A 24,081-nucleotide genomic window follows, 5' to 3' on the forward strand; every position below is an offset into this window, starting at 1 on the left:
GAGGACGTTATGTTAGGTGAAATTATCCAGGCACAGAAAGACAGATACTGCATCATTTCACTTACATGTGGAGTGTAAAAAGTTGGATTTATAGAAATAGAAAGTAAAATGATGGTTACCAGAGGCTGTGGGGTAGGGGGGTTGGAGAGATGTTGGTTAAATGACATAAAATTTTAGTTAGGTAGGAGGAATGAATTCAAGAGATCTATTGTGCATCAAGGTGAAAAAAAATTCTATTAACAGAATTAAAAATCTGGAACAAAATTTTTTTGTGTATGCATTTGTAACATAGATGACAAATGTTAATAACCCTGATACATAAAAAGCTTTTACAAATCGGTGAAAGTACTTCAATAGAAAAGACAAAAAAAAAATAATAATAAAGGCCCAATTAACATGAAAAACTTCAACCTCACTAATTGTCAAAAGTATAAAAAAAGCAATATCTTTTTTATTCCCTAAATTGGCAAAGGTTTAAAGGAAACGATAAAGCCCAATGTAGGTGAGAATGGGGGGCAATAGATATTCAAATTTTGTGTTATTAATAATGGTGTTAAGTACTCCTCCAAAAAGAATAATTAATGAAAAGGAATGATGCTTTAGTATCATTAGATGTAGTAGTCCTTTATATATTCTAAATACAAGTTCTTTTGTCAGATCTGTTTTATGACTATGAGAACTTGATTTTAAGGTAAAGTAAAAAAAGCTTACAGGTGATATAGGTGGAGAAGAGAATGCTGCTTAGAACATTAGCTTTTGCCTGAAGTTTCATTCTGCAGAAATCACTGTTGAACTTCAGTTTTAACTGATCAGTCTTTGTTTCCCAAATCGGACTGTTACTTGCAATTTGGAAGGTAAATAGTAGTTTTTCTCTGATATTAGACATGCCATCAAATCTGGATTCTTGTTTGTCCACCTGACTGGTTTATTCAGCTTGTGGTCTCTCTCCTGGGCATTGCAGTAGTGTCCATCTGGTCTCCTCATTTGACTCTAAACATCCCCCAGAGTTTATTCTCTGTCTGGCAGCTATGGTGCCATCTTTTAAAAACTCTCTTGTTCAAAATTCCCCATTGGTCTCCCATATCTCTGAGTTGATTTCCCATTTTCTTCTGCTTACTCACTCACTTACTCATTGCCAGCCACATTGACCTTGCTATCTTTGGCAATTCCAAGCACACTCCTGTCCCAGAGTCTTTGTCCCTGCTGTTCCCTTTCCATGGCATACTCTGATCCCATGCACTGGTGTGTGTTTCCATTGCTCACCCCTCACTTCATTCAGCTCTCTTCAAATACCACCTTCTCGGAGAGACCTTCACTAACTACTCATAAAACTAGCAAAGAGAAACTTCCTTTCAAATTCTTTATGTCTCCTTATCCTACTTTACTTTTCTTAATAGTACTCATCTTCATCTTTACCTGAATCTTATAATTGAAAGATTATATTTGTTTATCACATAAGCTCCTTGAGGACAGGGGCTTTTGTCCACTTTATTCTCCACTCCATCTCCAGTACCTAAAATGGAGACTGGCACATAGTAAATACTTTATAAATATTTGTTGAATGAATGAATAAGAAAAGAACCAGATCTGAATGTCATTCAAGCCAAGAAGAATTCTGTAACCTTGGGTGTGGTAAGGTGGCTTGGAAACCTAGCATTGAAGACAATGGGGTCCTTTGTTTAGACAATGTACCTCTACCTGGAAGACAGCCCCAAACTTAGTTGCCAAGCAACCACTATTAGCTTATAACCAACAACTATTAAAGACACGTAATAAATAAAATATGTAATAAGGCAGTTTTTCTATATCAGATCAGGTACTTTATTGCTATTGTGTAATAGACTTGAGGCAAAAAGAGAGATGCAACTAATGACTTCTTGCTATAAAAGAAAAAAAGGCCACAAGTGTTTACTGCCAAGAAGAGTAACTCAATTGCAATTTGAAAAGTGTCCAACTAAGAAAACCGGATCTTTCACTGGTTCTTTCTTTCTTTTTTTTTTAGTTTTTATTTTAATTAAAGATTTTATTTTTCAAAGGAGGTTTTGGTTTACAGAAAAATTGCACAGAAAGTACAGCATTCCTGTGTCTCCCTTCCACGCTCAGTGTCTCCTATTGTCAACATCTTGCATTGGTGTGGTACCTTTGTCACAACTGACAATCAGTAATGATACTTTATGAACTGAAATCCGTAGTTTACACTAGCATTCATCCTTTGCGATGTACAGTTCTATGGGTTTTGCCAAATGATAATGCAATTCATTGCCCTAAAAATCCCCTGTGCTCCAACTATTCATCTCTCTCCCCCTCTTTCCCCAAGCCCTGACAACCACTGTTCTTTTGTCTTTATGTAGTAGTTTGGTTTTTATTTTGTTAATGAAAAAGTGATTCTTGTCAATGGGAGAGAATTGAAGAAGTAAATGATAAAAATTGAGGGTCGTATTTTGTCCATCTGATTCTCCATTCTACCTACAGTATCTAGAATAGTGACTGGGGGATAATTAGGGTTAACCTGTTTACATTCTAACATATATCCTGACACGTGTGATTATACATGTATATATGATCACATATATCCTCTTATATGTATGACAGGATAAGCTATTTATGCTAAGATTCATTAGATGTTTAATATGTTTTAGACATCCTACTAGGCACTTCATATACCCTCTCTTAATCTTCACCAAAAAAAAAAAAAAAAAAGAGAGAGCGAGAGAGAGATTATATTTGAGCTCAAGGTGCTTCTTAACTTACTGTTGGGATTTATAATATAACAACAATAATACTTAATAACAGATACTTATGGTTTGCAAAAAATTCTGACATAAAATGATCTTACCTTCAAACCAATCTCTTTCCCCCTGTTTATTTATTTATTTATTTATATTTCAGAATATTATGGGGGTGCAAATGTTTTGGTTACATGAATTGCTTTTGTACAGTTTAAGTCAAAGTTATAAGTGTGTCCATCACCCAGGCAGTATGCATTGTGCCTGTTAGGTGTGAATTTACTTTTCCCCCATCCCCTCTTCCACCTGCTTGCTTTCCATTGAGTTTTACTACTATGTGTGCATATGAGTGTTGATCTATTAGTTCCAATTTAGTAGTGAGTATATGTGGTGTTTATTTATCCATTCTTGTGATACTTCACTTAAAAGAATGGTCTCCAGTTCCATCCACATTGTTACAAAAGGTATTTAGTTCACCATTTTTTTATGGCTGAGTAATATTCTGTGGTATACATATGCCACATTTTATTAATCTACTCATGTATTGATGGGCACTTGGGTTGTTTCCACATCTTTGCAATTGGGAATTGTGCTGCTATAGACATTTGAAACCAACCTTTTGAATTATTATTAACTTTATTTTATGGTGAGTTTAAATAACTTGTCTTAGAACTAGTTCTAGTTGTAGCTTTTCTGATGCCAAATCCTGCACCACTGCACTATTGATTTATACTGAGCTTGTGACACAATAGCACTTATTTTCCCCACTGGTTTTAATGTTTAACCATGTCATCTGTACTTTAAACCTGTGCCATTGTTTACATTTAGTAATGTATATATTTTTCTTTCACTAGGCAGTCAAAAATATTTACTAAGCAGCTATGATTCTGCTGGGAGCTTTGTTTACATTGATGAATAGAACATGTTTGATCTTTGCTTCTGTGGGGCCTAAAGTCTGTTCAATTCCTACTTGTTTGATTGACTAAGTTATAGTGATGAAGATTTTTTGAGTCCCTTTTTGCCACGGAGCTACCAGATACACTTTCATATCATTTGCACATTTTGAAAACATATTTTATGTTCTCATCCAAGTCTTTGGATCTTTATGTCAAGTCTTTTATTTTCTTTCTTGATGGATTTAAAGAAGACAGCCAAAGATGCAGCTGTCTTTGGCTAAGGTTGTTTTAACAAGCTTTGTAGCTGCCTAGCATTTCTCCATCTTGTTCATAAGGATATGATGAATGACTTTATCAAATGATTTCCCAAACTTGAAGATCACTATGTGTCAGTATTTCCTGATATCTAGTGGTCAAGTGCAGGGACTTTGGAGCCCAGACCTAAATCCCAGCTCCACCACTTATTAACTTTGTGATCTTGCACATGTTACTTGATTTCTCTGTGCCACAGTTTTCTACGTTTAGAAATACTTTTATAAATATAGAAAACTTAATCAATTGTAAATTGATAAATTTTAGTAAATCTGAAAGCCTAAACAAAATGGATGATTTTCTAGCAAAATATAAATGAGAAAAATTGGTGCAAGAAGAAATAGAAAATCTGAATAGACAAAAAATGATAAAAGAAACACAAAAGATTGTTAACATTTTCATTTTAAGGAAAAGAAAAACCTACTTAAGTTGTTTTACAATGGAATTCCATCTAACCTTCAAAAAAGAGTTAATTTCTACGTTTATCAAATTATTTCAGACTTTGGAAAAGTATGGAAAGTTCCTCAGTTAATAATATGAAGCAGACTGGATGTGGTGGCTCACGCCTGTAATCCCAGCAATTTGGGAGGCTGAGGTGGGAGGATGGCTTGAGGCTGGGAGTCCAAGACCAGTTTGAGTAACGTACTGAGACCCTTGTCTCTACAAAAAATAAGAAAATTCGCTGGACATGGCACCTGTAGTCTTAGCTACTCGGGAGGATGAGGTGGGAGGATTGTTTGAGCCTAAGTGCTGTAAGTTGCAGTGAGCTATGATCACACCCTTGCACTCCAGCCTGGGCAACAGAGTGAGATTTTGTCTCTCTAAAAATAAGAAACCCAATAATATGAAGCAAGCATAGCTTTAATATTAAAACCTGATATATATGGCACAAAATACTTCTATAGTCCAATTTATGAATGTACATAAAAAATTCTAAATAAAATTTTAGCAAGTCCGTTTGAAAAATAAGAACTAAGTTGGAAGACTTTCATACATGATTTCAGACTTATTATAAAGTTATTATAATCAAGAAAATGTTATAATGACAAAAGAATAGTCTTATGGAACAATGAGCTTCAGAAATAGATCCACACATATTTATGTTTAGTTGAATATTGACAAATAATGCAAAGGAAATTCAATAGAGAAAGAATCATCTTTTAAACAAACGGTGCTGGAATAATTGGAACTCTCTCTATAAAAACAAGAATAAAAGAGTAGCAGCAACAATATAATCTTGACCTTCAAGATTTAAACATCTATAAAGATGCTAAATTGAGATAGATTATAGATATAAATGTAAGAGCTAGAGCTATAAAGCATCTAGAAAAAAATGTAGGAGAAAAAAATCATTGTGATCTTGGGTTAAGCAAAGATTTTAAAAATAGGACATAAAAATGAAACACAAAAATTGATAAAAAGGGTTTGTGAAAATTAAAAACTTCTGCCCTTTGAAAGACAACATTAAATAAATTGAAAAAATAAGGCACAGAGTAGGGGGAAATATTGGTAAAACATTTATTTAATAAAGGACCCCTAACCAGGATACATAAATAATTCTTACAATAATAAGTCAACCCACTGACAATATCAAATCCTAGCAAAGATTTGGAGCAACTGGGACTCTCATACCTTTCTACTGAGAATGTAAGATAATACAGCAACTTTGGAAAAGTTTGTGTTTCTTCTAGTGTTAAACATGCATTTATTGGATGACTCAGTAATCTCACACTTTGGTATTTACCTAAGGAAAATAAAAGCATTTGTGCACACAAAGACTTATGCCTAAATTTTTGTAGTAGATTTATTCTTAATAGCCTCAAACTGGAATCAAAAAGTCCAAAAATGCATCCAGCGGTAAATGGATAAACAAATTGGGGTACACCCATATAATGGAATTGTATTCAACAATGAAAATGGAAAAAAACTACTGAAATATGAAACATGGATGAATTTCAAAAGTATTAGAGTGATAAAAGCCACTCACAAAAGCCTACATACTATATGACTTTATTTATACTATGACATTCTGGAAAAGGTGAAACCATAAGGACAAAAATCAAACCAATAGTTGACAAGGGTTTCAGGTGGAAATTTACTATAAAAGGTAAGAGGAAATATTTTGGTGTGACTGAAATGTTTATATCTTTATTGTGGTGGTGATTACATGACTGAATATATTTGTCAAAATTCATCAAACTATTAATATATACTTTAAAGGATGCATTTTACTAACTATAAATTATACCTCAATAAACTGGACCCACAGAATTTAGTAAGTCTAGTAGTGGTGTTGAAAGAATAATAGACTCTACCTGAGTATCTTTTAGAAATGCCAGAGAAGTTTGCCATTAGGAAATATAGCAATATAATTCCCTACAGCAAAAAATTAAGAAAAAAATATGATGTCATCAATAAATGCCAGAAAAGGTTTTGATACAATCAGCAGCCATTTCTAATTAAAACTTTAATTAAAATATTGAATGTACAAAAGAAACTCTTACAAAAATATAGCAGGAAACATATACAAGTATATTCACAACACAAAAGCTGGAAACAACCCAAATGTCCATCAATAGGAGAATGGATAGTTTGTGGTTTATTCACACAATGAACTGTTGTATGGCAGTCAAAAGAATGACTCACAGCTACATATAAGAATATGGATGAATCTTAGCAATAAAATATAGAGTCAGAAATTTAAGTCCTCAAAGGTTACCTGCAGCACAATAGTCTTTCTATAAAGTTAAAAGCAACTGGAGGACTTCTGTTTTTGGCCATTAAGGATTTACTTAACTACCTTAAACTGGACAAAATATCAATTGTTTTTAGACAGTGGCCACAGGTATCAGAGGACTATGACACCTCAGAGAAAGGAAACAAAGGAGGTGAACCCTGTAATTGCCTTGGTTTTCCACCTGGAGGCACATTCTGGGTCACAAAGGAAGAGGAATCTGTAGCAAAGCACAGTGGACTCACTGAGTCAAGGAGACAGAGACTGAAGTTCAACTAGTCTAATGTGATTGGAAACTCTAGGACAGGGTTCTGGAGAGGAGGAAGCTATGTAGAGAAAGGCCTCCAGAAATCTGCATGGGGCCCCTGAGTCTTTACCAAATACTAAGACTCGAGTGAAACTGCATAAGGTATGGGCAAAGAATGACTGGATTGCTGTGAGCTGGAAAGATTCCAGAGCTCTCATAGGACTGGGATCTTTGAGAGCCCACAGGCCAGAGTGGTGAGTTCTTGTTAATCACTGGGGACATTCAGTAGAAACCCCAGAATGGCTGTAGCTTAGTAATGGGCTAAATTATCCACAGAGTAAAGGCTACTATAGACAGGCTCTAACAAATCTGGAAAATAATTGAGTTGAAACTCAAGTAAATTATCTATTTACCAGAACAAAGCCTAACACTCTTTGAAGGAAGACAATGAAATCCAGTCGTGACAACTTAAAATTATAATGTCCAGCACCCAATAAAAAATTGTTAGACATGCCAAGAAGGAAAATGTGACTCATAACCAGGGGAAAAAAATCAGTAAATAGAAACAGACTCAGAAATTATATAGAGGTGATGGGATTAGCAGATAAGGATGCTAAAACAACTAACATAACAATGTTCAATTATTTAAAGGAAAACATGAGGACAGCAAAGAGAGAAATGGAAGATGTGAAAAAGAACAAAATGGAGCTTTCAGATATCTGAAATAAAAAATTCACTAGATAGGATTAATAGTAGGCTAAACACTTTAGAAGAAAAGATAATAATGCATCGTAAACTTTATAATATATGCAGAAGTGAAATGTGTGACAACAATAGCATTAAGGATGGGAAAGGGAAAAAGAAATGTACTGTTCGAATATTCTTATATTTGAAGAGGTTAATATAATTTGAAAGTATATTACAATATGAGAAAGATGCATATTGTAAACTCTAGAGCAACCCCTAAAAAAATAAACACAAAGTAGTATGGGAAATAAGCCTTTAGTCAAGATAAAATAAAATCATTAAAAAATACTCAATTGATCTAAGGAAAGCAAAAAAAAGCTGCACAAAGGAATAAATAACAGACTAGACCAATAGAAAACAAATAGTAAGATGATAGTCTTACATCCAACCACGTTGGTAATTATATTAATGCAAATGGTCTAAACACTCCAATTAAAAGGAAAAGATTGTTAGACATGATAAAAAAAAGCAATACCCAAATATTATATATACTCTGTGCAAGTAGCCCACTTTAATGACACAGGTTAAAAGTAAAAAGATGGAAAAAGATATACCATGAAAAGAAGGATCTTAACAAATCTTGAGTGGCTATGTATCAATAACAGACAAAGCAGACTACAGACAAAGGACATAGTGTCTACAAAAATGCAGCAAATTGCATTCCTAATGGTGTATAGGTACAAATAAAGGCCCTGCTTTTGCTTCTCAACTATTTTTGTGATTCACTCTCCTTTCTAGAAGCTGGGGGACTATCATGGTTTGACTGTGTCCCCTTCAAAATTCAAATGTTGAAACTTAATGGCCAGTGTGATAGGATTAAAAGTTGGAGCCTTTAAGAGGTGATTAGGCCATGCAGGTGTCTCCCTCATGAATAAGATTAAAGCCCTTGTAAAAGAGGCTTCATGCAGTCTTCAGCTGGCTTGCCCTTCTGCTTTCCACCTTTTTTGACCCCCAGGGCTACAGAATAAGTGTATACACTTCTACCTTAGGTCCAGATGCCTGCGTCATACAACCGATGGGCAGGATCTCTGGTGTTTCAATTCATCTACATCATTTGATCCCAGCACCTGCTCATGCTCCTACAGGGTATGAACATGCTTCCCTGTATAAGTCATCATTTCAATAATGCTTTACTATGTGGCAGATTAATATGCAGCTTTTTGGTGAAATTCTTACAAATATCAAAAAGAACTAATCAAGCAGCCTATATAAAACTTTCCAAACCTCCGGGGACGCCTGTGAAGTAAGACACATGCTCTTTACACGGGAATTGGTAGTGCATTCAAGTACCTGATCCGTGTTGGAGGCTACTCTAAACATTCTACATACACACACTCATGGGAAGACACAGTGTCCCCCCCTCTGGAGGACACAGCAACAAGGCAGCGTCTTGGAAGCAGAGAGCAGCCCTCACCAGACACCAATCCAGCCAGTGCCTTGAACCTGGACTTTCTAGCCTCCAGAACTGTGAGAAAATACATTTCTGTTTCTTATAAAATTACCCAATCTTAGGTATCTTGCTACAGCAGCAAAAACAGACTAAGACAGGGAGTTACAAGGGCATCTTATGGCATTCACTGGGATGTCTCACTGTATCACAGATGATCCAGTTCACAAACCCTGCCTATGGTGTTCGTGCCACTCACACGTGGGCTGTGGCTGAAGCCCCAGATTTTACCTGCCCCTGGCCTGCTTTATTTCCCCCCTACCCCCCCCCCCCCGGGGGCTGCTGTCTCTGCTGCTTGCTTCCTGCTGCCCTGCTCTGACAACTCTGCTGGCTACCCCAGCTGGTACCTTATTCTGATCACTCCTCTTTGGAGGCGACCATCCAACATCACCCTCATTCATACTATTGGACTTCATTTCTAGGAGCCCCATTTAATTCAACTGAAGCAGATCCTATGGGGAAAGCAGCCCACATACTCAATTTTCATTGAGTTGGGGTTTCCATGGGGACCCCCTGTTATAGAAATTTGAACTAACAGAGCACACACCCATGGGCTATGGCATGAGACAGTCTAGAAGTGAATTCTGAATGGCTCAGGGGGTTGATTGGTCCCTAGTTAGAATATCCTGAGATAATTCAGAAAACAGAAAATGTGAAAAATTGGTTAACAGGCTTCTCTTATTGATTATATACAGCAAGGCACCTGAAATGGAAAATAAGAATGTGAAATGCAGGCTATTATCTTGAGTCTCTTGCAAAATGTGGTTGTAAAAACCATTAATGACTAATTCTATCCTTGGAATTGGTCCCAAACAAGCCTTTGACCAGTCTTACCTGCACAATACCTTAGATGAAGAAGGAGGGGTGTGGGAGGGGGGTTGCTGACCCTTGATAATCTGGGCTGGCCAGCCTTGAGTAGGGATATGGGGACACTGGCCGGTGCTGAAGGAAGACGTCTCTCCTAAGGAGAACCACTCAGGGACCACGGCCTTCTTTTCACAGCCATGATTGATTGATTCATGTTGTATGTCCTAATCTTTCACCTAATCTAGATCTCAAACATAAGGTCAAGATATTGTCCTCTATAAAATGGTTCTGCAGTTTAATTTGGGATTTTACTTAAGGGTTTTGGTGTGTTTTGTCACTATGTTTACCAAGTCATCATGATATATTCTTGGCATAGAGAATAAGAGTGTGAGGTTTGTTTGTAAAACAGGATTATGATGACTCTGTTCATAGAGCTGCTGCAATGATTAAATGAGCTAATATATATGTGTTCAGCGCTTCCTGGTCAAGGCCTTCAAAGGCATGCTATATGGTCCATAGTAGAAAGTTCAAATTCCCTAATGTAGCTTTCAGGGAACTTTGGTGGTTTGATTTCACCCCACTCTCCTTTTCTTCTCTTAACTGAACAACTTAATGCAGATCCCCTTCATTGCCCCACCTTTATGCCTCTACTCCCACTGCTTCCTCTGCTTAAGATATCTTCCTTTCCCATCTCTGCCAATTCTCCTCTTCCTCCTTGGCCTGGTTTGCACACTTCAGGAAGGCCTTTTTCATCACTAGGCCGAAGACAGCAGTTCGTCCCTTGTACTCTCAGATGACTCTGTCTGGGCCCCTCTTAGCGCACCCCTGCTTTTTGCTTTACTAATTTATGTACATGTCTCAATTCTGGGAGATTCTAAAAGGCAGGATCTGAGCATATTTCATTGTGAATATCCAGTCATCCCTGGCACTTGGTCCTGCCCAAAGCAGGGGCTAAATGCATGTTTCATGAATGAATGGATTAAAATTGAGAGTTTATACTTGGTGTGGTGGTGCCTGAAGTTTGAGGTTAATGGGAATCACCTACATGCTTGTCTCCACTGTGTAGGGTTGTTTTTCTTTGTGCACTGCTATTCCACTGAGTGTGAGATTATTCTCCTATTGAAATACATTTGATCAGATGTTGGTTTAGAAAATCTTACAGGTCCTGCTCAACTTTAGGAAACTATGAGTCTATTGTCTAGAGAGATGCCAAGATGACAGCTCTGAATCATCTTCATAGGTATTCAGGGATAGGAGACAACCTGGATGTGAGTGAGACTAAATCATTGCAGTTGATAGACTAATTTGTGCCACTCTAGAATTAATAATTTAGTGCACAAAATACCTGGATCTTTCATTATCCAACTTTCCAATGTGCATTTGAGTTTCTGGACGATGCAATAACAGAATCTTTGCATTAGAGTGAAACTGTCTTGCCATTGAGGCCAGCTTCCCACATAAAGAATGCTGCCTTTGGCATCTCTGACACATCTTCCAGGCCTTGCCTGAGCAAGTCCAATGAGCAAATTCTCACTCGTTTTCCACTCCACTGTTGGACAGCCGAGTTGTTAGAAAAGCTTCTTTTATATTGGATCAAATTTATGTCTTTAACACTTCATCCATTGGTCCCAGTTCAGTTTTCGAGCCACAGAGAAGTCTGCTCTCTCTTTTGAATGTGAATTCTGCAGATCTTGTGCATTCATTCTCCCAATCTTCACAGGCCAAACTCCTCTAGCTCCTTGGAAGGCAGGTGGAACAATCCTCTTGTCTTATTTGAGATTTCCTATTTGCCAATGATTCTCCTAAAATGTAATGAGCAGAATATACTATCTTCGCACTTAATTATAACTACCATTTACTACCAGCTACCTTACTGTAGATGCTTTTCACATATTGTCTAACTTAATCCTCATAGCAGTTCCTTTCAGGTGATTCTTACTACTTTTATGTCATAGATAAGGAGTCTATGATTTAAATAAGTCATTAATGAGCTCAAGTTTACAGAGCAGTAAAGAACAGGGCTGGGTGTGATCGCTTCCAAAACCTACAACTCTTCACCATTATGATTCTTTTTACTACCCAGCAAGCTAGTTATAATAAATAGAAGTCTAATTTCTTTTTTTCTGCTCTGCAGTGTACACAGTCCCTGGGTTTCAGTTGAATGTGATCCAGAAAGTCTAGTGGCTGAGAGATACTGGCTGCGTCCTGGCTGGGGGGGCTGGTGGCATGGTCTGAGCAGATGCTCAGGGACATTCTCATTCATCTCTGGTTGAGTCCCCCGGGGGTACCCTGCGAGCACACTGGTGTTCCTTGGTCAGTATATTGCAAGTGGAGCAAGGAACTGGTAGAGAATGGCTGTTGGGGAACCATCATTGGCAGGTACTGTGGGGGAATTGACAGTGGATCAGACCCAGGTTGCTCTTGAAGTCTATTATAAGAAAGATGATGCAGGCTACCCGGCAATGATGTGAAGCAGAGGGTGGCGATGCCTTTGGAGACATGTCCCAGCGCCTCACATTTCGGAGGAGGGAGGAATCGTGCTCAGGAGTGTGGGGAATCTGGCAAAGCTTTGTGGAGGAGGTTGCATTTGAGCAAGTTTCTTACATTCTCTGCTTTCGTGTCATACTCTAGAGATGATATTTAAATAGGTTCTTATCTCACAGAGTCATTATCAGGATCAAATAAAACAATTCAAGGGAGTGCTTGGTACAATGTCTGCCATTTAGTAAGTCATCGATAAAGTTCACTATGATAGTTATTTCAAAAACAGTGTTAGAACAGGATCAAACACAGGGTTTTGAAGTCACCCAGGCCTAGGTTCAAGGCCAATGTGGTGTGATTATGAGGACTTCATTTCTCTGAACCTCAGATTCCTCATCTGTAAAACAGATTGAATGATAGCTCCTACCTCATGAGTAGGTGGATTATATGAGCTAATGCTAATAACATAATGTCTGGAAAATAGCACGTTGTCGGAAATTGTTAGCTGTGATTAGTTATTATCTTTTGAGTTGGGCCTTGGAGGATGGGTAAGAATTGGGTGAGAGGAAGAACTTTCCAGATAGAGTATACCAGGTGCAAGGTGCACTGAGATTTATAAAAAGATCACTTCCACTGGGCCATATAAGCTGTACCAGGGGAAGCAGGGAGTTTAGTGACCAGAGCTGGGTGATCTTATGTGCATTATGTTCAAGATCTTGCTGGGCTTCTGTTGTTCCCTTGTTCTTCCTAGTTCTGTGTCACAGTTTCTGTAGCCAGTCTCAGACCATTCCACTGTGGTCCATCATTTACCATCTTTGTAACCACAGTTGCCTCTTAACTGGACTCCCTGCTTCTCCTCTTGCACCTCTTCCTATCTGTTCTCTACGCAGTAGCTATTAGAGTGATTTAAATCTTTTTCATTTTTTATTTTTTAGAGACAGAGTCTTGCTGTCACCCAGGCTAGAGTGCAGTGGCATGATCATAGCTCATTGCAACCTCCAACTCCTGGGCTCAAGCAATCCTCCTGCCTCAGGAATATGTAGCTAGAACTATAGGTACATGCCACCATGCCCGGCTAATGTTTAAAAACTGTTTTTAGAGACAGGTCTCACTATGTTGCCCAGGCTGGTCTTGAACTCCTGGCTTCAAGAGTTCTTCCTGCCTCAGCCTCCCACAGTGCTGGGATTACAGTAATACTCCATGGTATACATATACTACATTTTATTAATCCACTCATGTATTGATGGACACTTGGGTTGTTTCCACATATTTGCAATTGTGAATTGTGCTGCTATAAACATTTGAAACCATGCTTGGCCTAGAGTTATTTTTTAAAAATGCAAACTTGATCACTTACCCCACTTGCTCAATCCCTTCAATGGCTTCCCATGGCACTTAGGGGAAAATTTAAAGTCCTTATCATAATTTAAAACCTTCATCATGATCTGGCCTCTCATTCACCCTTTATATCAGTCAGCATTCTGGCAGGATTAGAGCATCATCAAAATGGGTGATTACAAGGGTGCGGACAGGATTTGAGGAAACTGACAAGGTACAATCCTCTGTGGGTAATAACTCAGGGAGCTGTTACCACCTCTTCGTCTTTAGGGCATGTGGGGGAGCCATTGCAGAGCCTGTGGAGTAGCTCCATGGACATGATCACCTGATGGAAGGCATGGTCATAGGTAGAGCTGGGAAGCCAACCACAGCTACCTGTCAGGGTGGAGGAATAAATACTCTGATTTCATTCTCTTCCCACTCTCTGCTCTCCTGCCAGCACCTCTCCTTGACCAAACCCAACCAGAAGCCAGAGGGCAGGGAAGCCCATTGATGTAGTCCATGCAGACACAAAGTAGGTTGTAAAAGTGTGGCAAGTGCATCTGGAGGGGCAATTGGAAGTCTCCAGTAAGCCCTTGCAGTTTTCCTAAGGCGCCATGTACTTCAAATGTGCTGTATCCTTTTGTCTTCCCATACTCTTTTCTTCACCTAGTGATGTTGCTTCTACTTTTAGTCTGAGTATCACTCATTCAGGAAAGAAGCCTTCCTTGACTTCCCTCAGTTTAGGTCATGTCCCATTATCACATGTTCTCACAGTATCCTCTAGTTATCTTTTCATATGCTAATGAAAATTGCATCGCAGCTAATTGTTTAATTATTTGCTTATTAATAATCTCTCTGCTAGACTGAGAACATAAGACCCAGTTGGTCTTTTTTCTCACAGTGTGCTCAGCCCTGAGTATGGTGGGTTTCATAGTAGAAACCCAACAAATATTTGTTGAATCATTGGATACTTTCTACCCACATTGTCCAGTCTTCAGATTCCTCCTTGCCTGTCACCCGACAATGACTAGCTAGGTCTTGCCAACTTTGGGAATGAACTCGACACCATAGTGGGCAAATAAAACTGCAGGATATTTCAACAAATATCTTTAATTGTCTACAATGTTCTTGGCATTGGTAAGTGTGAGCGAGGGATACAGAGGTGGGTGATATTTGGTGCCTGTCCTTAGGAGTTCATAGTCTAATAGGGGAAACAGTTGTATAAACAAATAAAATCACACAGTGCTACAAAAGCTATTCTAGCTATCTAAGCAAATTCATCTCTAGAACACAGAGAAAAGAACAGGGCATTCTGTCTCTGGCTGTAGAGTTGGGGGAAGTTTAACATTGGATATTTGAGCTCTACCTTGAAGGGTGGATAGGGTTTTGCCAGGTGAAGGACTTCCAGGCAGAGGGAACAGCAGAAACAAACAGGAGAACATGGTACATTAAATCAGGGACTTATGTGACCCATGTACTTTCCACAATTAGAGGTATACATTAGCCAGCAGGATTTTCCAGGAAGTCTTAATGTCAATGGTGACCTTACACAAGCGATAAGGTGAGGGACAAAAAGCAAGGAGACAACGGAAGACAGAGGAGGAAAGAAATATTTGAAGGTCCACAAAGAAAAGGGAGAAGTTGGACAATAGCCAGAAGTAGTCAAGGAGAATCAAAGGATGACAAATGGTTCTACATATATTAAAAGGATTCCGGATGAGTTACTGCCTAAAAGAACCCAAGTCCCCATGAATCCTGGTCCTGGTGCCTGACTCATGATCTGAAAACAAATCTGCGATGTCCTAGGACAACTTGTGCTTTTGATGAGATTCCTAAGTTGGAGGCATTGGGTGGTTTGGTTGGCACTGCTCTGTGGTACTTTTGAAATAACTTCTCCCCCAACTGCCAACTTAATAGTACACTGTCTTTATTTAGGATTTTTGTCAACGCTCCTCTCTAGACTATTTCTGAAAGCATCTTTTGACAATTTATGTTCTTGCCACCTGCTGATTCACTACATTCACATCATTTTAATGTCATCTTCTCAATTTCTCTATTATTTGTGCAGGATTGCAGCTAGCAACTATTTTTCATGATTAGTGTATACAGTTTACCCAACAGGCATGCATCGTTTGTGCTAGGTGTTGTTCCAAGTGCTGGAGATACAGAGATGAATGAGACATTGTCCTTGTCCTCAAGGAGCTCACAGTCTAGTGGAGGAGATGAACGCAAACTGGATTTTTATGAAAGTAGATGGTAAATGAAATGATAAAAAGTCACGGGGTCTTATGGAAAACACAAAGGAAGATCCCTGAGGTGGTGGTGATGGGGAGGGCATGGAAGGCATCCCAGGGAGGTGACATCAGAGCTGAAACTCAAAGAAGGACTAGACATTAGTACAGCAAAGGCAAATGGACAGAGGACACTCCAGGCAGAGGGACAGTTTATGAGCACGAGTAGGGCTCAGGAATGACAAATGGAGATGAAGTTGATGGGACAGGCAGGGATCACGAAAGGCTGTGAATGTCGGCAGTTTGTTTCAGCTGTTCGTTTATTTTTAGTAGATTTAGATTATGGGCAGCCATGGTAGGATTTCATGGGCAGAGCTGCATTGTAGACACCTTGTTGGCTGCGAGAAAGATGCATTTGAGTGACGCAATATATATTGGGAAGAGCTGGTTAGAAGGCTATTGCAACAATTCAAGTGAGGGATGGTAAGTGGCAAGGGAGTGAAGAAGAGGACATAGCTTTTGAGAAATACCGAGAAAGTCAAAGCAGGCAGGACTTGGTGACTGATTCAATATGGGGATGAGAAAGTGAGAAGTGTCTAGCAGAGTGCTCATGCTTAGATTGGACTTTAACACCTGTGAAAGAACTAGTAATTATTCAGATACAGTGTACTTACAAGGTTAGGTGTTGGCTTGGAAGCCTCAATCTGTCACTTAATAGTTGTGAACCCTACTATAGTCATTCAGACTTATTGAGTCTCAGTTTCCCCATCTGTAAGATGGAACCCTAAGAGTGGCTTCACAGAGTTTTAATGAGGATTAAATGAAATAAAGGATATGAAAGTATTTGCAAAGTTGAAAGGGCTAATCACATGTAAAATGTTATTGCTCAAGTGCTGCCCTGTAATCTTTGCCAATTGGGTCTTACATTTTTGTTTACAGTTTGCAAAATAACAATCTTTTCCAATATCAACCATGGGGAAGACTAATTCGATAAATAGCATCAAAACTTGAATTTGGGGGTGGAGCGGAGTAGAAGCAAGAGGAAGTGTTATCTAATAAACTTTTGCCCTGTTTTGAGCAATCATCCTCTGTTCTTTTTAATTTAAGAATATTTAATTTAAAAGAAACATATTAAATCATATTATAGCAGTGACTATGTCATAAAAGATATAAAAGAACCTAGCAGTGTTGGATGCATAGTTTGTTTTCAATAATGTTAATTTTCTTTCTTCTTTCTTCAGAAAGAAAACTTTTTAATCACCAATTTTCTGAGCTCCAAATTTCTATAACAATGAAAACTCAACAACGTTTCTGAAAAAGCAAGACCTAATCGTTCCTGCCCCACTTCAATTATCATCTCTTTTGATTATAGGAGGTGTTTTTTGGTAGGGGAAGTGAAGGCATTTTGAAGCCCCATATGGCTTCCCATTGGTAGCTCTCAAATAATTGCCAATTTTACTAAGTGACTTAAAAGTTTAACAGTTGCTCAGTTAAAAACATTAATACTTTGCTAATAGAGAGCAAACAAGGCTTGGAGAAAGTTGGCTTTGAAATGTGTTTTTAAATTGTGGCTGACATTCTAGAGGATTTACTACACTTCATACAAAATGTTAAAGCCCTAGTTAAAATAGTTGGCTCAGTAGGTTCTAGAAAATTATTCATCTTTCCCAATTTTTCCCAGTTGGAACTTCTGACCACTTCCTAGGCATGTAGTAGCTAAACAGAAACAGTTCCCTGAAAGACACAGTCCTACCTTAGACCAGATCTATCTGCTTTTTCTTTTCCACAGTTGAGGGAAGATAATACAGAATTCTAGTTTAAAAGAAAGGAATAAAGAGTTTGGAACATCTTTTGGAACAAGTAGCCATTAATAGTTCTGTTCAGAGTTGGGAGTGGGGTGGTTGTGATGTGTTTGTATGTATGTATGTATGTGGGAGTGGATGGGTAGATGAGAAGTTTAATTTTGTCATATAAGGAAGGGATTGTCGTGGTACTTTTCGAATGGGGACCTGTTTTCAGTTTGGACTCCTTCTGCCAAACGGGCTTTAAAACCCTTCCCATAGCTGACGTTTATGGCTGAGTCCACAAGCCAGATTACAGAGCTCAAAAACTCCTGTCTCTAGACACTGTGAACCTGGTGGGTAAAGAAGTAGCCTGGTTAGGTGGAGAACCTCCGCATCTCGTATGCTAGTGGGTTTTCAAGGAAAGAGGCAGAATGCAAAGCCACAGGACACGAAGATTTAGTAAAACATGGGACTGAACTAGAAATGCACATCTCTGCCCAGACAGAGCAATGAGAACATACACAGGGCATCCAGGCCCTCCCCACACAGACAAACCCAATGAGCTGTATCCATGAAAACTTTTCTCCAGCTTCTTAGAGAAGAGAGACTGAAGATAGGGAAGAACAGAACTTAAAAGTACACATTGTCTCAGTTCTGCTAGGATTGGATTCGGGCATTATCCTAATGCTTATTCTCTTTTCCGTAAATGCTGAGTTAAAAAGAAAAACTAAGTCACCCAAATTACAGTGCCCAGAGTAGGTTGAACCAGGTCAGCTGTCCCCATGGGGATTCCTTCTTGAATTTGTGCTTCATTTGTGTATGTCGCTGCGTGGTCAAAGCACTTTAGTCCCCCTCACAGAAGTGTGATGAAAACAATTCACTGTATACATCCTTCTAATCCCCCATCCCACCCCACATGGCTAGCAAGCTGCCTTTTTATTGGATAATCCATTCTCCTGCTCCTCTTATTAGAAAGGCCCGCCCACATCATATATTAAATTTTGATATGTAAGTGATCTATGTATGCAGGTCTGTTTATGGACTTTCTTATCTTGCTGGTCTGATCCTCTATTCAGGTACCAGTTCCTTTTTTAAACCAACTTCATAAAAAAGTTTAAGCTGGTAGAGCTAGTACTCTTCTCATTATTCTTTTTCAGAATATTCTTTCTTCTTACTTTGATTTTTCCTATGTTGAAAGTTTTCTATGAACTTTAGCACATTTTGGCCAATTTCTATTCCTCCCCCTGTCCAACCCATCCCTCTCCCATCTTCCGCGTATTCATCGTAAATAAAGCCTTTAAAAGTGTCCTTCAATATTGTTTTAATTATTTCTTCATAGAGTCCAACTTACACATTTATGCACTCTAATCTTTCCATGAATATAGAGAAATGGCAGCAACTTGGATAGGTAACTATCAACATGAGAGCATGATCTGTCTCCTACGGTCAGACTGTTATACTTAGCTCATTTCATTTTCTAGTACTCAGATGTCTAATTTTGTTCAAGCAGATTTATGTATTTATTTAAATTATTAGATTTTTTGGTTTATCTATTTATTTTTTATTTTTTTAATTTCAGCATATTACGGGGGTATGAATGTTTAGGATACATATATTGCCTTTGCCCCACTCAAGTCAGAGCTTCAAGCATGTTCATCCCCCGACGGTGTGCACCACACCCATTAGGTGTGAATATACCCATCCCCTCCTCCCCCCAACCTACTTGACACCCAATGAATGTTACTACTATATGTGCACTTAAGTGTTGATAGGTTAATGACCAATTTGCTAGTGAGTACATGTGGTGCTTGTTTTACCATTCTTGTGATACTTAGTAGAATGGGCTCCAGCTCCATTCAGGATAATACAAGAGGTGCTAGATCACCATTGTTTTTTGTGGCTGAGTAGAACTCCATGGTATACATATACCGCATTTTATTAATCCACTCATGTATTGATGGGCACTTGGGTTGTTTCTACATCTTTGCAGTTGTGAATTGTGCTGCTATGAGCATTTTAGTGTAGATGTCTTTTTAATAGAATGTCTATTTTTCCTTTGGGTAGATGCCCAGTAATGGGATTGGAGAATCCAGCAGATTTAAAACAACTGCAACACTTAAGATCCTGTCTCCTTTGACCTTTCCTCCCAATGCTCCCCAGCTAGAATCCTCACCTCTAGCCAAATCATTCTCCGTGTGGTTACCCAACACGTCCTGGTCCTCTGGCCTTCCTGGCCCCCAGAGGCCTCTCCTTTCTTGGAAGTCGTGAAGCACGTGGAGCAAACGTGTCTCATAGTCACATGACCCATTTGCCACTCAGCTGACCTGATATGGTTACTTGTCCTTCTACCCCCACATCCTTCCTCCCAGCAGATTATCAGAGAGACCAAACATATCATCCTTTTTTTGGTCTTCCCTCCCCTCTCCCTCTTCCACACCTCACCTGAGATACCTCACATGTCTCAGGGGGTGTCTGCATTTTCTTTGACCCCTCATTATCGCTAACAACAGCTGTGTCTTCACACCTGCACCCAGAATGTTCTCTGCTCTTACGGGGGTATTTAGAAATAGGCTATGAGGCAAAAACTTGAAACTATCAGATAGTGAAAACTATACTTGCAAATCCCGTCAGGGCAAACAGAATGTTCATTCAGTGACACTTTATTTATTTATTTACCTATGGATAGTTTAGGGGATTTTTTCCCTCATATTTTAAATTTCAGAATATTACAGGGGTACAAACGTTTAGGTTACATATATTGCCTTTGCACCACTTGAGTCAGAGCTCCAAGGGTACCCATCACCCAGACAGTGTGCACCCCACCCATTAGGTGTGAGTATCCCCATCCCCTCCTCCCCCTCCCACCTGCCTGACACCCGATAAACGTTAATATCATATGTGCACGTAAGTGTTGATTAAATAGTACCAATTTGCTGGTGAGTACATGTGGTGTTTGTTTTTCCATTCTTGTGATACTTCACTTAGGAGAATGGGCTCCAGCTCTATCCAGGATAATACAAGAAGTGTTGTTAGGCCGGGCGCGGTGGCTCACGCCTGTAGTCCTAGCTCTCTGGGAGGCTGAGGCGGGCGGATTGCTCGAGGTCAGGAGTTCGAAACCAGCCTGAGCAAGAGCGAGACCCCGTCTCTACTATAAATAGAAAGAAATTAATTGGCCAACTGATATATATATAAAAAGAAAAAATTAGCCAGGCATGGTGGCGCATGCCTGTAGTCCCAGCTACTCAGGAGGCTGAGGCAGAAGGATCGCTTGAGCCAGGAGTTTGAGGTTGCTGTGAGCTAGGCTGACGCGACGGCACTCACTCTAGCCTGGGCAACAAAGAGAGACTCTGTCTCAAAAAAAAAAAAAAAAAAAAGAAGTGTTGTTAAATAGTTCACCATTGTTTTCTGTGGCCAAGCAGTACTCCATCAGCAGCACTTGTAATTCCCCCACTTGCCCTCCGTGAATATGCCCTGTGGGTAGAATGGCGGGCCACTGGTGCCGTGTCAACTGTGATCTCATTTGCTCTCTTGCTGGTTCAGCCACATAGCTGTATTCTTATCAATGAAAGGCCCTAAAGATGGGGCTGCACCATATTTAAGATCTTCCCATTTTTCTGGCCTTCCCAAGTTCTACGACCTCATCGAAGCTTCTGCAGATGTTCCACAGGAAGACTTCTCCCTTCTGAATCTCTCTGGCCTTCTTCAGAGCTTTTTTATTTTGGTCTTGGTAGGTAGGTAGGTGTGGTGAGTGTCTTTTTCAGAGCAACTCACACACTGGGAGTGTGAATTCTAGTGGGATTTGAAACCTGGTTCTGTCTTCTGCTAGTCATGTGATCTTGGAGAAGTTACTCCCCAGACCTCTTCAGTTTCCTCATCTGTAAAATGGGTTTCTACCTCATAGGATTCCTTATAAAGATTACGTGAGTTAATATTTGCAAGTGGTTAAAAGAGTGTCTAGCCCCAAATAAGCACTATATAAGTGATTAAAAAAACCCACAAAAACTACACCCCTTCACCTAACATTGGTGTTCCCATCTAATATAGCTAAAGAAGGAAGAAGAAAATAGTGTAAGGGAGAGCTTACTATTGACTAAGACATGTGAACTGGCGCCCCTCTGTTCTCAAAAATGGAAAACCTGACCCTTTTAATCAAAATGAACAGTTCTCAATCTCAATGACTCTTCTCTGCGTGAAGCATGAAGATCAGTTAGGAAGTTTGTCTCAGTGATAACTAGCCATGGTTAAAGCACTGAAAATTTTTACATTAATAACTGTAAGGCTGAATTCTCAAGCATTTTTTTTGGCTGGGCACTGACAAAAGGCAAGGTTGCAGAAAAGGAGTTGGCAACCTGGGAACTCCCTGGGGTGTTCTTTCCCACCAAGGCAGCTCCCTGGTAACGTGCTGAGCGAATGCTGCGAGAGACCCACTTGTGTAAGCCACGCCATCATCAGCCCCTTACGTACACGTAGCAGCTCCTTAAAACGTCCCCTGGGTATTTCGTGCGTTTGGTTTTCTGTAAGAAAGATTGTAACATCCTCAAGGTCAAAGAGCTATGGTTTGTAAGTGTTTGTAACCTCTGGCACTGCGCTGGAAACACTGCCCAGCTCAATAATCTCCTGTTGATAGATTTATTGTTAAGATGGGTAAGAAAAAGCAATGCTTGGGCACTGCCAAACCACAGCTGGAGAAAGCCCATGAATAATAATAAAACTCCCCACAATTCCTGCTCCACCCCCTTCATTGACGCAACCCCCAACTAAGAACACCGATTCCATCCTGGGGCTTCTCATCCCACAGTGAAGGGCAGTAAAAGCCAGGAAGGAGACAGAGGGAGGGGCCTGATCATCCAGTTTAGAGGTTTATTGAATGTGGATTGCTTTTAGGAGAGAGCACTATTTCCCCAAATCTTCCATTTGAAGCAGTTGAAATAGACAGAGTGACATTTACGATCTTAGCCAACACCAGGGGGCAGGAGAGAAAGCAGTATAAATGGAAACAAGCACAACCTCAAAAGGACAGTGTGAGTAAATGGCTACATGAAAGCTCCTAACACAGTTCTTGGCACCTATGGTAGGCTATCCATGCTAGTTGAATCTGAAAGTTTTAAAACTCCTTAAAAATTATTTCTTAATTACAGAAGTTATCCATGCTCATGGTAGAAAAATTAAAAGATACAGAGCAGCAAAACAACGAAGACATTTTTAATTATTCATAATCTCACCACCCCAAAGTAAACACTGTTAACATTTTATTAGAGTATATTCTATTTTCTATATATGCGCATCTTCCCTCTCAATACGATCACCATAAATTCTTATTATTTTCTGTTTCTCCATAACTTTAACTGGTAATATTTATTTATTTATATTTTTAGCTCAATATATGATTACAGGTAGAGGAAAAGACTACCCAGGGTTCTAGTTTTGGCTCTGACCTAACCATCTCTGGCAAGGAGCTCGGCCTAAGTTTTAGATTTCTCATCTGCAAAATGAAGAGTTTGATGCCTTTAATACTAAGGCACCTTCCAACTCTGTCATTCTAATGGTTGACGGGGAATTAAAGGAAGACAGTATGGTGCAGTGGTTAGTGCCCTGGCATCAGCCAAGTTTTAATCCCTGCTCTACTTGCGAGATCCTGGGCAGGTTTCTTGACCACGCAGTGGCTTAGTTTTCTTTTCTTTAAAATTGGATTAATAATAGGACACATCGCATAGGGTTGTGAGAATTAAATAGATAACACACATAAAACACTTAGAGCAGTGTTTGGCACAGAGGAAATGCTCAATAAACCATGGCTATCATCAATATTTTAGCTAAAGCACCAGGTGTCCAGAGGTGACAGAGTAAAAACTAACACCGGAGGATCAAGTGTGGACTTGAGAAGTAACATGGGTTGAACATAGGTGCTGGACATTGGGTTGAGTGTGCTGATGTGCATAATCTTATTTCATCCTAAGAACATTACTATTTCCATTTTGCACGTAAGGAAGTTGAGGTTAGAACTTGCCTAGATTCATGTAGCTATTAATAGTAAATGTTAAACCTAAAGAACTTTCAGCTATTTTGGTTGAGCTGAGGGGCTGGAAGACCTGCCATTAGTTGGATGTTGCATTTTAAAAATAAACCTCAAGCACGAAGTATCTTTCCCAGGGATATTCTGCATGATTCTCTTTCTTTAATAACTGCACTTTAACAATTATTTAACAGTTGGCAGTCATTTAAAGGACATAGGGATTCTTGTACATTCTAATTGGCTAATAGATATTTAAGTAAGAGCAAAATTACGATGTGGGTTTTATAAAAATAATTTATACTTGACTTAGAAATTTAATTTTATGGTTGTAAACGA

This window comes from Microcebus murinus, chromosome 14 (assembly GCF_040939455.1).
Source record: "Microcebus murinus isolate Inina chromosome 14, M.murinus_Inina_mat1.0, whole genome shotgun sequence".
Classification (NCBI taxonomy): domain Eukaryota; kingdom Metazoa; phylum Chordata; class Mammalia; order Primates; family Cheirogaleidae; genus Microcebus; species Microcebus murinus.